Source organism: Poecilia mexicana, unplaced genomic scaffold (genome assembly GCF_051168715.1).
Source record: "Poecilia mexicana isolate PSO_F unplaced genomic scaffold, ASM5116871v1 scaffold_5, whole genome shotgun sequence".
Classification (NCBI taxonomy): Eukaryota; Metazoa; Chordata; class Actinopteri; order Cyprinodontiformes; family Poeciliidae; genus Poecilia; species Poecilia mexicana.
The window spans coordinates 21,699,936-21,717,771 of NW_028263374.1; the positions used below are offsets into that span (position 1 = coordinate 21,699,936).

General features: G+C 40.7%; 1 long non-coding RNA gene across 1 annotated transcript; it reads right to left on the bottom strand.

Moving 5' to 3' along the window:
• Positions 1–5,395: 5,395 nt before the first annotated feature.
• On the bottom strand, positions 5,396–8,535 carry LOC148159706 (uncharacterized). Its single transcript, XR_015762881.1, has 4 exons — positions 8,481–8,535; positions 7,605–7,698; positions 6,884–7,039; positions 5,396–6,097 (listed from the first exon to the last, which is right to left on the bottom strand). It is a non-coding gene; the product is annotated as an uncharacterized LOC148159706 (long non-coding RNA).
• Between the last annotated feature and the right edge of the window lie 9,301 nt (positions 8,536–17,836).

A 17,836-nucleotide genomic window follows, 5' to 3' on the forward strand; every position in this document is an offset into this window, starting at 1 on the left:
GAGATTTGAGTATTTTTATTATATTTCATAAGAGAAATAAACTGAAATGTAGCTGTCACAAGTGCATGTGAGATAAATAGTTCCTTTAGTGAGATGAAATAAAAGGAGGTTGGGATGAGTGGTCATGCCCCTTCATAAGTTTGGTGAAGGGGCAACATAAATATAACACTCAGTTCTTTCTGTTCAGAATGAACCATTTAGTTTTCTGGAGAACATGAAAGTGCATTAGCATGTTTCAGTTCAGATATCCCGAATGTAAGTCTTACTACAAGTGAGGATTTTCTTCTCATTCTTGTAAACTGAGCTTCTTGCTTCAGATATCAAGGACATTTTTAATCTATCAACACCAGATTTGTCAAATTTACCAGAAGAAATTTCAATTTTGTATGTCTACAAATTATAAGTTAGATATTCAAAATGAACATATTTTTCAGATGTTTTCATTGGCATTTAAAGCCAAGCAACATTGATTCTTGTTTTCTGAAGTGAAAGCCTAATATGCCACTAGACGTCATTTGTACCAAGAATAATAACATGTTAGGTGCCTGAAATATTGATGTTGAGTACAGGAAATAGTATTCAGGGTATCTGAAATTGTTTTGAATTTAACTTAAAACAATGAAGCAGGAGTGCCTGGAATTCTGACTGGAAATAACTAATATATTTTGGAAACAGTTTCATTTTTGCTATCTGAAATGGTCATCAGGGATGCCATAGTTGTGTGATTATATGCTACACTGGCCTGCCATATAGATTTTCAGGAGGCGTAGCAAAAAGGAACCTCTTGAGGGTCAGTGGGATGAAACAATGGCAGGAAAAGAGTGGGATGCTTTTCTGGCCTTCTGTGATCTTTACTTGTTGAGTTATTTTTTGTATGCCTATCTCAAACACACACATACATGAACTGTAGCTAACAAGACCCTCTGTGAGAAGGCTGTGACAACAAAAACAGGATGTCAGAGGGAATTTATCTGTCCAGGAGGAATCTCTTTCCACCCAACAGCTGCAAACAGTTACAATGCCTACGAGGTACTGAAGAGTCACTCTGAGCTTTGCAGTATGTTAGGAATGAGATGTCTGCCCAACAGGCATCACAGGTGCATGAACATGTTTCCGTGATGATGAATGATATACTCATTGAAGAAGTGAAACAAATTCCAGGGCACACTACTCTCTGACTCAAATGGAAACACATCTCAGTGCCTATTATTTTTGTGTGAGGTAATGAACACCCAAGTTCAGGATATTTTACATTTTGTCTCTATTTGTGTTCTAGTTGACAATAGTCTAGTGGTCTCACCTTTATCCAACATCAGCATTTGTCAACTCCAGTTCTTGACTTGAGTCATAAATCTCTCATGACTAAAACATGAATTATGCTTTATATATATATATATATATATATATATATATATATATATATATATATATATATATATATATATATATATATAAGTACATCAAAGAAACATTAGCCTCAGTGTGAATCGGACGTAGGTATGCATTGTTTGAAGATAATATGTCGTTGATCATTAGCAAACTCGTAAGTCAGACAAAATGTTAATAACATGCACTTGATTCAAAGCTACTGTGAATTGTACTATTATCATTTTATCTTTACATGCAACACAAAGACACAGCTCTACACTGATGCATTGAATTCAACATACTGTTTGCAAATCTTCTAACCACCGTCCTGTTATATTATCAGTAGTAGTACTACATGAGAGATTTCTGCAAGGCAAAGCAGTTATATACCACTGTATCATCAAAGGTCATGCAAATGTTTTCATTTTACAGTGAAATGCTCAAGCCTTGTAGCCACAGAGATAATAATATCAGGGCTTAATTTGCTTAAACTATATGGTACCTGATCTACTAACATATCTTCAGTGTGATAAATTTCCGGTCAGACGGCTGACACCAACAGAATCCGTTCTTCAGAGTCTACTGCATAAAGCAGCACAGATTAATGTAAAATGAATTAGACGTAAAGCTTTACCAGTGAATCTTGATCACACACATACATGAGGAAAAGGGAAAAAAAACTGAATAAATGAAGTAAAAGTTTAATTGACCAAATGTTTTATGCATGAGGAGAACATGCAAACTCCATGCAGAATGAACCATGATTCAAACCAAAGACCTTCTTGCTGCAAGGCAAACAGTGCATCCAACTATTCCATTGTAAAACCATATAATAACTTTTATTTAATTTTAGGTGTTAAATGATTTCAAATATGAAGAAAGCTGAAAATACTTCAGTATGGTTGTTTTTGGCATTTTATTCTTTCTGCTCTCTTTTTGATTCGCAGCTCCTCATCCACTGTGTGACATTCATCAGCTTAAATTAAAATGACACTGAAACACTAGCCAAAGCATTACTTTTGATGCACTGGTCTATTTGGTTATTTTGGATTAATGATGGTCTTTTCTACTCTCAGACTAATACAAATAAATTACTCAGAACACATTTTAGCCAGGTTAGGTTTATATAATTTTTAATTTTACAAATTAAAAATTGTAAACATATTGGCAACTATTTGTATTCACTTCCATGTGTTTAACCCCATCCAACCTCAGAACAACACTAGCTTCCCTGTCCTTGGTTTATGTCCCCACAACATGATGCTGCCACCACATGATTCGCTTTAGCTCATCTGACTCATTCACACCTTTGCTCTTTGCTTGCTGTGTACTCTAAATGAATTGTGAAGAACTAATGATGACTTTTTTCTTCTTCTTCTTGACACTCATTATAACGGCAAGTGGCGTTTGTAGGGGAAAAAAGAGAAAGAAAACGCATCAATTTAATTTATTTAAGTTTATTTATTTATATTTTGCCAGACTGTGGTGCAGGCTTCATTACAGTGCTAACAAGTAAAAAAAATATATATTTTTTGTTTAGTGTTTTAACCGCACGCAACAAAATTAGTAAATTAACAGAATACTGCTATGGACCCAGCCAGCATACCCATGTGGGCCCCATATGGGAAAAAAGAGGGCTGCCAATATGGGCCCCAAATGGGTTTGTCCACGGGTTCCATGGTGGCCCCACATGGGTTTGCCCAGGTAGATTTAAATGGGTGCTGACTGGGTTTTCAGTGGGACCCAGATGGGTAACTTACATGAGGCCCATCTGGGCCCCACTTGGGAGCTTTCATGAATTTTTACCTGGGCCCCAACTGGGGCTAAACTGGGCTAGAATATGGGTACCAAGTGGGTTTGTCCACGGGTTCCATGGTGGCCCCACATGGGTTTGCCCAGGTAATTTAATTGGGTGCTGACTGGGTTTTGAGTGGGGCCCAGATGGGTAACTTACATGAGGCCCATCTGGGCCCCACTTGGGAGCTTTCATGAATTTTTACCTGGGCCCCAACTGGGTCTAAACTGGGCTAGAATATGGGTACCAAGTGGGTTTGTCCACGGGTTCCATGGTGGCCCCATATGGGTTTGCCCAGGTAATTTAATTGGGTGCTGACTGGGTTTTGAGTGGGGCCCAGATGGGTAACTTACATGAGGCCCATCTGGGCCCCACTTGGGAGCTTTCATGAATTTTTACCTGGGCCCCAACTGGGTCTAAACTGGGCTAAAATATGGGCACCAAGTGGGTTTGTCCGCGGGTTCCATGGTGGCCCCACATGGGTTTGCCCAGGTAATTTAATTGGGTGCTGACTGGGTTTTGAGTGGGGCCCAGATGGGTAACTTACATGAGGCCCATCTGGGCCCCACTTGGGAGCTTTGATTAATTTTTACCTGGGCCCCAACTGGGTCTAAACTGGGCTAGAATATGGGCACCAAGTGGGTTTGTCCACGGGTTCCATGGTGGCCCCATATGGGTTTGCCCAGGTAGATTTAAATGGCTGCTGACTGGGTTTTCAGTGGGGCCCACATGGGTAACTTACATGAGGCCCATTTTGGCCCCACTTGGGAGCTTTCATTTTTACCTGGGCCCCAACTGGGGCTAAACTGGGCTAGAATATGGGTACCAAGTGGGTTTGTCCACGGGTTCCATGGTGGCCCCACATGGGTTTGCCCAGGTAATTTAATTGGGTGCTGACTGGGTTTTGAGTGGGGCCCAGATGGGTAACTTACATGAGGCCCATCTGGGCCCCACTTGGGAGCTTTCATGAATTTTTACCTGGGCCCCAACTGGGTCTAAACTGGGCTAGAATATGGGTACCAAGTGGGTTTGTCCACGGGTTCCATGGTGGCCCCATATGGGTTTGCCCAGGTAATTTAATTGGGTGCTGACTGGGTTTTGAGTGGGGCCCAGATGGGTAACTTACATGAGGCCCATCTGGGCCCCACTTGGGAGCTTTCATGAATTTTTACCTGGGCCCCAACTGGGTCTAAACTGGGCTAAAATATGGGCACCAAGTGGGTTTGTCCGCGGGTTCCATGGTGGCCCCACATGGGTTTGCCCAGGTAATTTAATTGGGTGCTGACTGGGTTTTGAGTGGGGCCCAGATGGGTAACTTACATGAGGCCCATCTGGGCCCCACTTGGGAGCTTTGATTAATTTTTACCTGGGCCCCAACTGGGTCTAAACTGGGCTAGAATATGGGCACCAAGTGGGTTTGTCCACGGGTTCCGTGGTGGCCCCATATGGGTTTGCCCAGGTAGATTTAAATGGCTGCTGACTGGGTTTTCAGTGGGGCCCACATGGGTAACTTACATGAGGCCCATTTTGGCCCCACTTGGGAGCTTTCATGAATTTTTACCTGGGCCCCAACTGGGGCTAAACTGGGCTAGAATATGGGTACCAAGTGGGTTTGTCCACGGGTTCCATGGTGGCCCCACATGGGTTTGCCCAGGTAATTTAATTGGGTGCTGACTGGGTTTTGAGTGGGGCCCAGATGGGTAACTTACATGAGGCCCATCTGGGCCCCACTTGGGAGCTTTCATGAATTTTTACCTGGGCCCCAACTGGGTCTAAACTGGGCTAGAATATGGGCACCAAGTGGGTTTGTCCACGGGTTCCATGGTGGCCCCATATGGGTTTGCCCAGGTAGATTTAAATGGCTGCTGACTGGGTTTTCAGTGGGGCCCACATGGGTAACTTACATGAGGCCCATTTTGGCCCCACTTGGGAGCTTTCATTTTTACCTGGGCCCCAACTGGGGCTAAACTGGGCTAGAATATGGGTACCAAGTGGGTTTGTCCACGGGTTCCATGGTGGCCCCATATGGGTTTGCCCAGGTAGATTTAAATGGCTGCTGACTGGGTTTTCAGTGGGGCCCAGATGCCTCATTCCTGTAGGAACAATGGGGTCTTTCTCACCTAACCTGAAAGTGAATTACATTAATAGATATACAATCTTAATCAACAAACCAAAGTATTAAAATGCTTTAGCACAAAACCTGCATTAAAAAAAAAAGAGATGAAAAATGTCTTTTGGTCAAGGTTTTTATTTGGTAATTTAAAATATTGTCAGTTTTTTTTAACTCGTCAATTATAAGAACTTTATTAACACAGAGCAAATGATGCCACAAGAAATGCACTGGTAAAAGAAATCTACAAAATTATTCATATTGCAGATTTGAAAATAACAAACTAGTTTAATATAACAAATGTATAAAAATAGATCTATATGTAGATATATAATTATCTATGTAACTAGATTTCTAGCTATGTAAATATATATTTATCTCTATATATATAGATCTATATATCTAGATAGTTATATTTCTACATCTCGTTATCTAGATAACTATGCATCTAGTTATGTAAATATGTATAGATACATACATGTATATAGATCTATATCTAGATATGCAACTATATAGATAGATCTGTACATCTATATATAAATACATATAAATATATATCAACACACACACACACCTACATAGCTCTTTCACACTACATTTTTGTCAAATATTTTTAATAACCTATATGCCACACTTGAAAGCTCTCATACATCATTGTAACTGTCCATCTTGGAACCTGCCCACCTGAGTCTGAGCTGGCTGCCTCCCTAGTCGCTCTAACTTTTCTATTTCCACCTCTGTCCGGGGCTCCAGTAACCCACTTCGAGTGCCTTTTCCGTATCTTTGTGTGATTCCGTGGATGGATCCATTTCTTTTAAGTGCCCCTAAAAAACAAGCAAAGGTAGAAATTGCATTAGTGTTTTACTTTTAGTACAATGTAACATTAATGAAATGTGCATCTCTTCCCCTTCAAGGGGCAGAAATGCTTGCAGGGATCTGCCAAAATCAAAGCACTCTCGAGTCATTATTATTATGTAGATAGAGGTGTGCAGATCGATCAGCAATCATAAGCGGTTAATTTCCGTGAAAATGTGTTTGATTGGTGATCGCTGATCACGGCCTCTTGTTGCAGATCACCTGTATCTCATTCGCAGCCTGTGTGTGCAGCTGATCTACTCTTTCCGTCACACTGCGCACTTTTTAATTTTGCCAGATAACATGTTATCATTTATGCCTAAAGTGAAAAAATAACAGCCAATCCAGATGATCGGCAGCGATGGGCCCCATGGGTGATCGGTATCAGAATTGGAAGCAAAAAACCTGATCGGAGCATCCCTAGTACACACACTATATTCTTATTGTAAATTTAAAATATATTAATGTATATAAATCAACTACTGACATAAAGGTTCTATCATGGTCTTGTATATTTTGTTAATACTGTTTGAAATGCAAACAATATTACCTTCAAATTTTGTCAGCAATCAAATCTTTAAGTTCTTGAGAGCACAGTGAAAGAATACTATGTGAATTAAACCAAAAATTGAAGTCTCAGTTTTTAATCTAAAAAAAAAAAAAAAAAAAGATTACTAAAAATGAACAAAAGGCATAAGACAACCAAAATTAACAAATGTTCAAGAAAAAAAGTGAATATAAAAACTGATCTTTACCATACAAAACATCAGAGACGCAGGTCCCGGAACTTGTTTCCTATGTCGGCCAAACAGGTTGAACTGGAGGGCCAATTCAGGGGACATGAGGAATCACACAGCTTGTTGTACTGCATCATCTAAGGACCCTCCTCCTATTTCTGCAACCATGACAACCTTAAGTATAATGACAATTACAAGACAACATTTTAAAATCAGGACGCATGATACATTTAGTTTTTATTAATTGATTTGTTATTGTTTCACACATATATAGCTTATAAGCTTACTTTTATACATGGACAAAATGCCAATTGTTAATGTCTGTATCAATTTAAGTCAATAAATTTTGAAGGATTAGAAGGAAAAAGTAAAGCAAGGAGAACCAAATGGGTAAAAGAACTGAGAGCAGCTCAAATGACAACCAGGGAGAAAGAAGATCTAGAGCAGTGGTTCTTAGCCTTTTTTGAGGTACCGAACCCCCCAGTTTCATATGCGCATTCACCGAACCCCGCTTCCCCCCTCCTTGCCCCATCCCTGTGCTCCTCCGCAGCACTGATTGGCTAAGCAATGTAACGTGATCCTCTGCAGCAAATGATGGCAAAGCGGCGCATCACGACTTTACACAAGTTTTTTTCCCTCCGCGGCAGAGGCTCCGCCGAACCCCTAGGGTTCGATCGAACCCAGGTTAAGAACCACTGATCTAGAGTTGTGTGTTACAGAAGTCCCTGTTCCACGTTACCTTCTACGTCGCTTTTCTGGAATATCATTATCTGTTTGAAGATCTGATGTCACTTCTGCCCTTGCAAGCCTTCTTCACGCTTCTCCATAGTAGTCTGTAGAAAATAAATTTTTTAAAAAGTATTAAAACATTGGTAAATCTAAAGCTCCCATTTGCATTGACCAAACAAATGGCTAGTTGAGACCTAAACACCCACTTGTCATGTTTTTTTGCAGTGAAACGATGACAGAATAACACGCTTTAAAATGTCACTTACACAATAAAACAAACATGATTTTAAAATATTTACTACTATGCCTTCATTCTATTTAGAAAAAAGCTTTTATGCCAAATATACTGAAACCACATGGGCCCCATTTCGTGTTGCCCATTTCTGTCCCATTCTCAGTTAGCCCACAATAATGCTGAATACAGTCTACATTTAGCCCAAATGGGCTGACAATATGGGTCCCATTTTAGGTTAAACATATGGGCCTCGTGTAGTTAGCCCAGACAAAACCCATGCCCATCCATCATTACCTATCTAGCCCACAACGACACGATTCAATGCAGTTTCATGAAAGAAAAAAAAAATTAAAAATGCACAATTAATGGATCCCAGCTATGCATGCTGGCTTAATTGGCTGCGAGAAAGATTGTTAAAAACCCATGTACACAGAATGAAAGCGAAGTAGTTACTCTTTATAAATAATGTAAGTGGTTTTATCGTGTCAAGGTACTTTAAAAGCAACCTCCGCTAGCAACGTAGATTCATTAGTGAACCGATTTATTCTGCCGCGTTGGCGCTCAAATTTACCGGTGAATGGCGCCGCAGCGTATTTGAAAATGATCTGGCCCAGAACAGTTTGAAATCGCTCTGCATCCAAATATTCTTACCTCAATAATGGCAGATGACTTATTGTGTGTGTTTTACAATATTAAAAAAATCACCTAAAAGAAAAACAAACAAAAAAAAGAAGAAACAACTAATTAGGTCTTTCGGGGTACTCCGGTCATCCGAACCATTACGAGCAACAAATGTTTTAACTAACGATTTAAAATCTCTCCCTAAAATTTGACACAATACAGACAAAACAGACAGAAGTGTACTTACAGATTCTTCAGGGAACCTGCAGACTCCACGCCAACGGACTGATGGGACTACGTTTGATTTTGAAACCGCATATCCATCCGCCGTTAACAATTGTACGTTCTCCAAGAAACACGAGATTAATTTTGAGAGTAATACATCGGTTTAACAAATGTAAAACCGATGTAGCACTCGCAAATTTTCTCAATAAAAATAAATAAATATAGTCGTCCTTATTCAAATGTGTTTTGGAACTACTTTCTTTAGTGGATGTGTAAAGTGTCTACTTCAATTCACCAACCTTTATTGGCAACGGTGCCAGAGAAAAAATGAACAAAAAGGTTAAAAAGATTATTGAAAAAAGATTAAAAGATATAAAAATAATAATTAATAGAAATATTTAGTTTTTTTATTTTATTTATGCTGACAACTTGGAAAATGTTTACAGATGAAAAAACAGATGCTAAAAATTTTACTCTTGTCTTTCTCACTTGAGTTTTGTTTGAATTCATTTTCTAAACATTTTGTAATATTTTTCACGATGATCTGATCTGAACTATTTCTCCAAATAAGAATTAAGTCCTTCTGTGAAAAAGCTGCAATGAACACTTTGGATGTCTGAACATCCTATTGATAATAAAATAAAATTAAATTACATTTAAAAAAAGAAGCAAGGACAAAAGTCCACTACTACCTATTTTGAGTGAGCAGCAGAAGATTATGCATATTTAAAACAGATAATGTCACAAAAATGTTAGGACATCTGGACTGTTCTAGTGTAAAATAATAAAAAGAAAAAATGCTAGGACTTCAAAGTGTAGCTTGAACAATACTGAACTGGTTTAAAAAATAAAGCATTGAAGCATATTTTGGTCTTCTGGAAGCCTAGTGTAATGTCGGTGTTAGTAAATGAGCCAGACAAAGAAATCATGTAGTGAGCATGGTTCAAATACAATACCTCTTTATGACCTCCAAGATGAGGTAACCATCCAAGGAGAGCTTTTCATTTTGTAGAAAGCTTATACAATTGCTTCAACAATTTACCTTTTATCAGCTCCAATACAGGCCAACTGAGTAACAATTTCCTTAGCTAAAGGCCATCAATCTGACATCTCATAATTTTTTTCAAAGTTTTTATAATCTTGCTCTTGCAGCTTTTGCTTTTGACATATAGTGAAAATTTTAAAAGTGACAGGGTAACCACATTGTCTAATCAGATTTTTTTTTAAATTTTCCCATTACCCCACATGAAAAAGGATTAAGGTCTACATTTTCCTACCCAGGTCTAACCCAAGTATGGTCAGCCCATGCTTATGTCATGTGGGTTCAATGTGGTCAGCCCACATGGGCTTCCCATGTTGGGCCCATGATACTGAAACTACATGGGCACGACATAGTGTTGCCCATATTTGCCCCATCCCCAGTTAGCCCACATAAAAATGGAATGGGGCCTACATATGTATGCCCAGGCCCAACCCATGTACAGTCAGCCCGTGCTTATGTCATGTGGGTTCAATGCAGTCAGCCCATGTGGGCCCCACATAGTGTTGCCCATTTTTGCCCCATCCCCAGTTAGCCCACATAAAAAGGAATGGGGCCTACATACACATGCCCAGGTCCAACCCATGTACGGTCAGCCCATACTTATCTCATGTGGGTTCAATGTGGTCAGCCCACATGGGCTTCCCATGTTGGGCCCATGATACTGAAACTACATGGGCACGACATAGTGTTGCCCATTTTTGCCCCATCCCCAGTTAGCCCACATAAAAATGGAATGGGGCCTACATATGTATGCCCAGGCCCAACCCATGTACAGTCAGCCCGTGCTTATGTCATGTGGGTTCAATGCAGTCAGCCCATGTGGGTCCCACATATTGTTGCCCACTTCTGCCCCATCCCCAGTTAGCCCACATGAAAAAGGAATGGGGCCTACATACGCATGCCCAGGTCCAACCCATGTACGGTCAGCCCATACTTATCTCATGTGGGTTCAATGTGGTCAACCCACATGGGTTTCCCATGTTGGGCCCGTGATACTGAAACTAGATGGGCCCCACATATTGTTGCCCACTTCTGCCCCATCCCCAGTTAGCCCACATGAAAAAGGAATGGGGCCTACATACGCATGCCCAGGTCCAACCCATGTACGGTCAGCCCATACTTATCTCATGTGGGTTCAATGTGGTCAACCCACATAGGTTTCCCATGTTGGGCCCATGATACTGAAACTACATGGGCCCCACATAGTGTTGCCCACTTCTTCCCCATCCCCAGTTAGCCCACATAAAAAAGGAATGGGGCCTACATACGCATGCCCAGGTCCAACCCATGTACGGTCAGCCCATACTTATCACATGTGGGTTCAATGTGGTCAGCCAACATGGGCTTCCCATGTTGGGCCCGTGATACTGGAACTACATGGGCCCCACATAGTGTTGCCCACTTCTTCCCCATCCCCAGTTAGCCCACATAAAAAAGGAATGGGGCCTACATACGCATGCCCAGGTCCAACCCATGTACGGTCAGCCCATACTTATCACATGTGGGTTCAATGTGGTCAGCCCACATGGGCTTCCCATGTTGGGCCCGTGATACTGGAACTACATGGGCCCCACATAGTGTTGCCCACTTCTGCCCCATCCCCAGTTAGCCCACATAAAAAAGGTATGGGGCCTACATACGCATGCCCAGGTCCAACCCATGTACAGTCAGCCCATATTTATCTCATGTGGGTTCAATGTGGTCAGCCCACATGGGTTTCCCATGTTGGGCCCATGATACTGAAACTAGATGGGCCCCACATAGTGTTGCCCACTTCTGCCCCATCCCCAGTTAGCCCACATGAAAAAGGAATGGGGCCTACATATGCATGCCCAGGTCCAACCCATGTACGGTCAGCCCATACTTATCTCATGTGGGTTCAATGTGGTCAACCCACATGGGTTTCCGATGTTGGGCCCATGATACTGAAACTACATGGGCCCCACATAGTGTTGCCCACTTCTTCCCCATCCCCAGTTAGCCCACATAAAAAAGGAATGGGGCCTACATACGCATGCCCAGGTCCAACCCATGTACGGTCAGCCCATACTTATCACATGTGGGTTCCATGTGGTCAGCCCACATGGGCTTCCCATGTTGGGCCCGTGATACTGGAACTACATGGGCCCCACATAGTGTTGCCCACTTCTGCCCCATCCCCAGTTAGCCCACATAAAAAAGGTATGGGGCCTACATACGCATGCCCAGGTCCAACCCATGTACAGTCAGCCCATATTTATCTCATGTGGGTTCAATGTGGTCAGCCCACATGGGTTTCCCATGTTGGGCCCATGATACTGAAACTAGATGGGCCCCACATAGTGTTGCCCACTTCTGCCCCATCCCCAGTTAGCCCACATGAAAAAGGAATGGGGCCTACATATGCATGCCCAGGTCCAACCCATGTACGGTCAGCCCATACTTATCTCATGTGGGTTCAATGTGGTCAACCCACATGGGTTTCCGATGTTGGGCCCATGATACTGAAACTACATGGGCCCCACATAGTGTTGCCCACTTCTTCCCCATCCCCAGTTAGCCCACATAAAAAAGGAATGGGGCCTACATACGCATGCCCAGGTCCAACCCATGTACGGTCAGCCCATATTTATCTCATGTGGGTTCAATGTGGTCAGCCCACATGGGTTTCCCATGTTGGGCCCATGATACTGAAACTAGATGGGCCCCACATAGTGTTGCCCACTTCTGCCCCATCCCCAGTTAGCCCACATGAAAAAGGAATGGGGCCTACATATGCATGCCCAGGTCCAACCCATGTACGGTCAGCCCATACTAATCTCATGTGGGTTCAATGTGGTCAACCCACATGGGTTTCCCATGTTGGGCCCATGATACTGAAACTACATGGGCCCCACATAGTGTTGCCCACTTCTGCCCCATCCCCAGTTAGCCCACATAAAAAAGGAATGGGGCCTACATACGCATGCCCAGGTCCAACCCATGTACGGTCAGCCCATACTTATCACATGTGGGTTCAATGTGGTCAGCCCACATGGGCTTCCCATGTTGGGCCTGTGATACTGGAACTAGATGGGCCCCACATAGTGTTGCCCACTTCTGCCCCATCCCCAGTTAGCCCACATGAAAAAGGAATGGGGCCTACATATGCATGCCCAGGTCCAACCCATGTACAGTCAGCCCATACTTATCTCATGTGGGTTCAATGTGGTCAGCCCACATGGGTTTCCCATGTTGGGCCCATGATACTGAAACTACATGGGCCCCACATAGTGTTGCCCACTTCTGCCCCATCCCCAGTTAGCCCACATAAAAAAGGAATGGGGCCTACATACGCATGCCCAGGTCCAACCCATGTACGGTCAGCCCATACTTATCACATGTGGGTTCAATGTGGTCAGCCCACATGGGTTTCCCATGTTGGGCCCATGATACTGAAACTACATGGGCCCCACATAGTGTTGCCCACTTCTGCCCCATTCACAGTTAGCCCACATTAATGCTGAATGGGGCCCATATGTTTAGCCCTAATGGGCCAGCCCAAGTGGGTCCCATTTTAGGTTACCATATCGGTCCCATTCAGTTAGCCCAGATAAAACCCATGCCCACTCATAACCCATGTAGCCCACATCAAACCCAAGTGGGGCCCACCTATGCATGCTGGCTGGGGGAGCCCGGCGTTCTGAGTGACGTCAGACGTAAAGGCGAGAAGGATCAGGAGATGTTAGTGGAGAGCAGAAAGCTTTCTCATCTCATCTCACTTCCATCTGGCTGCTGTCACGGCTCTCTGCAGGACTCGTCTCTGCTGTTAAACCTCATGGAAAACGTTTCACTTCACGCTCAGTCGAGCCTTCACTCACCGTTTGAGAGGACGGTGTTTTTCCATGTAAGTAAGCTGCCATGTTGACGTTTCTTATAGTTCTCAATGTGTTTTAGCATACATTTTTCATAGTTAAGTTATTATTTCAAAGTTGCATGTTGTTCTGTTAGTTGTTGGCAGTTTAAGATGGACTAAATATTTTTGTTGTTGGGCTAATTTTACCGTTTTGCATTGTACTGCTCTGTAGGCGTTTGTGGTTGCTAGGATGTAAGGATTTGTTGCTAGGGGCGTTTTTTGCGCCTGCACGTGCATCTTTACAGGAGCGAGAGGGTTCAGCGGCAGAATAAAATGCTGATATTATATTTGACTAATAAATTGAACTCTCTAAAATTAGTATATTTCCTATGGCTTTTTTTTAATATATGCAAGGAAAGCAACTTTTAAGTATCCTATTTTTTTCTTAATATTTTTCAATTATCTTTTGTTTTATTTTGAAGGTAGTAGGTAAGCATGTTTTGATGCTCCAAAAGGACAATGTCTGTGTCCTTTTTCCCAGTGCTTTCAGTATATTTTAATTTTAGCTTCCTTTATTTTGTAACTTAACTGTGATCTGATTCTACACCTGTGCTGTATAAAGTTATCACTTCTAAACTGCTTTAAAACTGAGTGGTTTTAGGTCCCAGACTTTGGCCACTTAGAACCCATTACACAGGCTGGTTCATGTTGCAAGAAATATTATTGCTAGTAAATTAACGGAGTGCTTTCCAGACATTTCACTAGCAAAATGTCATTGTAATCTACTACTATGACTAATTGTACACATGGTTAATGAACTAAAAAAAAGGGCATAATAACACCATCAATAAATTTAGCAACCACAAGACTATGGATATTCATTTTGACTATTTTTAAGTAGTTATAAATGGCTGCAATGATGGCATGCTGTTAGGAGTAATTTTAAAATTAAATTGGTCATTTCTTGACCCACACTTGTTACACTAAGTATAGGAACCATTAAATTAGAAAACTCCTATTTGTTTTTAAAAACCATTAGTGTATCTGAACAGAGAGGCCAAAGGGTGTGTGCTTCAAAAACGAAACAACAAAAGTCAACGCAAATCACTGAGTTGTTGTAATCTACTTTAACTCCATATGGCACGAGAGGAGAAGGTTTCCCAACTGTCATTAGTACCTTAAGCCCAGCAAAGGTCAGTCAGGCAACTTCTGCGATACTTCTGTGAAGGTATTTACGTGGACACAGTTGTTTTTGTTTTGATTGACGCAAGGGGCAATCTGTTTGCAGAAGAGAGACACATTGACTAATCCATCTGTTAGTTGGCCTTTTTGACGTGGACAGTATGGCTTACCAGGGCATAATGAGGGAGGTAGTTTTCGGGGCAGCCCAAACACTTCACAATTTAAAAAAAAAAATATCACCCAGTTGTATCCCAAATAATTTTTACAATGTTTCTTCACAAATCCTGTCAATTGGGAGTAGATGGTGTTAGTACAGTTAGTAGCTAATTTTGCAGCTTCATTTCACAAGGTATTTGAACTGATAATCTTTAGTTTATATTTACAAAATATTTGTTCTAAAGTGTTGAATTTGGGCAAAAATCCAAGCAGGAATAAGGCTATCTCATACTTAACACTGCCAATATTGTTCAATATTGCTAATTTGATGATGTGCCAGTGGTGGAGAAACAACCTAACATTATAGGAAAACTTCAACATTTTTTTCTTTAGACTACATTTAGATGGGAAAGGTGTGGGTTGAAAATGTATTGACTTACCTAAAATTTTAAAAACTAAAGACTCCTTAGGTTCCTTGTAAAGATTCTTGATAGACATGGAAAAAAGTAGGGTAAATTACATAATATTGTTTTGCAAAACAGAAAATGGTACTACTGAAATAAGTAATTCCAAAAATATGCAAACATTCACAATCAAAGTCAGGAAGTGGGTTGCCTTTATCTCTAAACATATTGAAATGAAAACTTTTAACTGAGCAAATTTAGAAAACAATAGTGGAAGAGAGTCGCAAGTAGCATAAAATAATGCGATACTAAGACTACTTCAAAATTAGGAGACGAAGCAAAATCAAAACATAATTAAAGCATTGAGAATACAAGATTTCAGAGCTTGCTTTTTTAGGTGTAAAGGCATTTAAAGGGTGTTGACAGATGACTTTTAGAGTTTGTGGAAGAATGTAATGAAAGAGATATGTTTCGAGGAAGTTATTATTGTCTTGATCGGTAACGAGCGATTGGGCTACACACACCTGATCTTGTTCCAATTGTTTGTTGATATTACCATGGAAGTGTAAGATTACAAGAGAACATGCTCATCCACTGTTTATTTGCATGACTTTATTGTTAAATTATAAGTTGTTAGAATATAACACAGGAATAAAACTCAACACTAAAAATAGAGGAAATTCCTAATCAAGTGTTGAGACAGGAGCTGATGCCATCAGACCAGAGGTAGTTACTATCTAAACCAACCTGGCCGGAATAACTTTGTCATAAGACCAGAAATCCAAACTGTAACTGAGAACAAGATATTTAATCTGTCTTTGTTTGAAAGACATTAACCACAGGTGACAGTGTTTGATGGCACTTAGCAAAATGAAGTAAAATAAAATGTTGGGCTTCATGTTGCAACATGCAAAATGTAGAATCGATTTGTTTATATGAACCAAGTTTCTCTTCATTACAGTTCCCCTCTGTGCTTCCAGAACAAGTTCAACTACTTTGCCTGGATGAATGAATCAATGTGCAAAACTTTACTGTCGTAAAAAATTATCCAAGGACACACGCACATCATTGTGGGCGTGTTCAAGAAAATAACTTCCTGCAACTGAGTGTTATCTTCGAGTACGTATGCTTTAGAAACGTCTTGTGCTTGTCATCAAGAGTCTCATACTCATGACTCAGGAATTCACAACATTCAATTTTCTAATATTTTCTGTTTGCTTTGGCTGTCAGATGAAAAGCTTTCTTGTTCAATCAGTTCAATTCACTTTATAATCTCATTTCTCATATTTTATCTGTTTCAGTGAGTTTTTTTATATTTGTGAGTGAGCATGTACTGTACACTGATGTGTAAACAAGCAATTTGCATAAAAAGTGGCATTTGGTCATCATTCTCACTGTGTCACCATTCACTTGTTAATCAGACCATCTGGAGGTGTTCAGCCATCCTCTTAATATGATGCATTACTGCTGTAGTTTGGTACATGTATTGAAACCTGTTTTTAAGAATAAAACACATAGTTACTGACCCAAATCACAAAAATAAAAAGCATAGAATTGGCAATGAAAATAATCTTTAAGAATTATTTGCCTTGTTACAGATATTTGATTTAGCTTTTTTTTCTGCCATACTAAGATTTTTCACATCATCACATTTTATTTCATAGGACCACCAGACTAAATTTAAAAAAGCTGTTTTCAAATTCAAATTTTATTTATTAAGCAAATAAAGACAGCCAAAATAACCTGACCCAGTAAGCTGCTTGCTAAGGCAAGGCTAAGAGAAACAAAATCATCAACTTCTATAAGTCAGGTAAGGGTTACATATCCATTTCTAAGACTTTTGGGCTCCTGTAAACCAAAGTGAGAGAAATGATCCATTAATGGAGAACCCAGTAGTAGGAATTCACAGGAGTGCCTATCTTAACAAAATAATCCAATAATGCACTGACGACTTATTCAGGAGGTCACAAAAGAATCCAGAACATCTAATGCCCTCCAAACCTCACCTGCTTTATCTAGGGTCGGTCTTCATTATTCAAAAACAAAGGCAGACCAGGCAAAATGACACCAATAGGAGAACAGCTAAAATAACTACTGACCAAAAACAACACAACACCTCTGATTGGTTCTGGAAAAGGTTTTGTAGGGGTCTCTTCAACCTGATTGGGATGCCACTGCATGATTTTTTCAATGTGGTTGAAGAAAAATAACTCAGTAAACAGTTGGCCTAAATTCTTTCAGGCTGAGGTAAAGTATTTACTGCAAATTACTGTAAATAATAGTGTTGAGAGTCGTAAGTAGCAGCAGTTGTTGCTGCCAACAGCGGCACTAACCAGTTATTAGTTTTATAAGGCTATTACTCTTTCACATAGGGACAGGTTGGTTTGGATAGCTATTTTCACCCTGTGTTTTGACCTTCAGTTAATGAAATCATTGTTAGAAAACCTTTTTCTATATTTCCTCAGTTTATATTTGTCCAATAATGCAACTTATTTGGTGTTCTTAAAAACAGCTCAAACAGCAAAGTTGACAGAAAAGTCATTTTTCAGGCCATTTTTTTGTC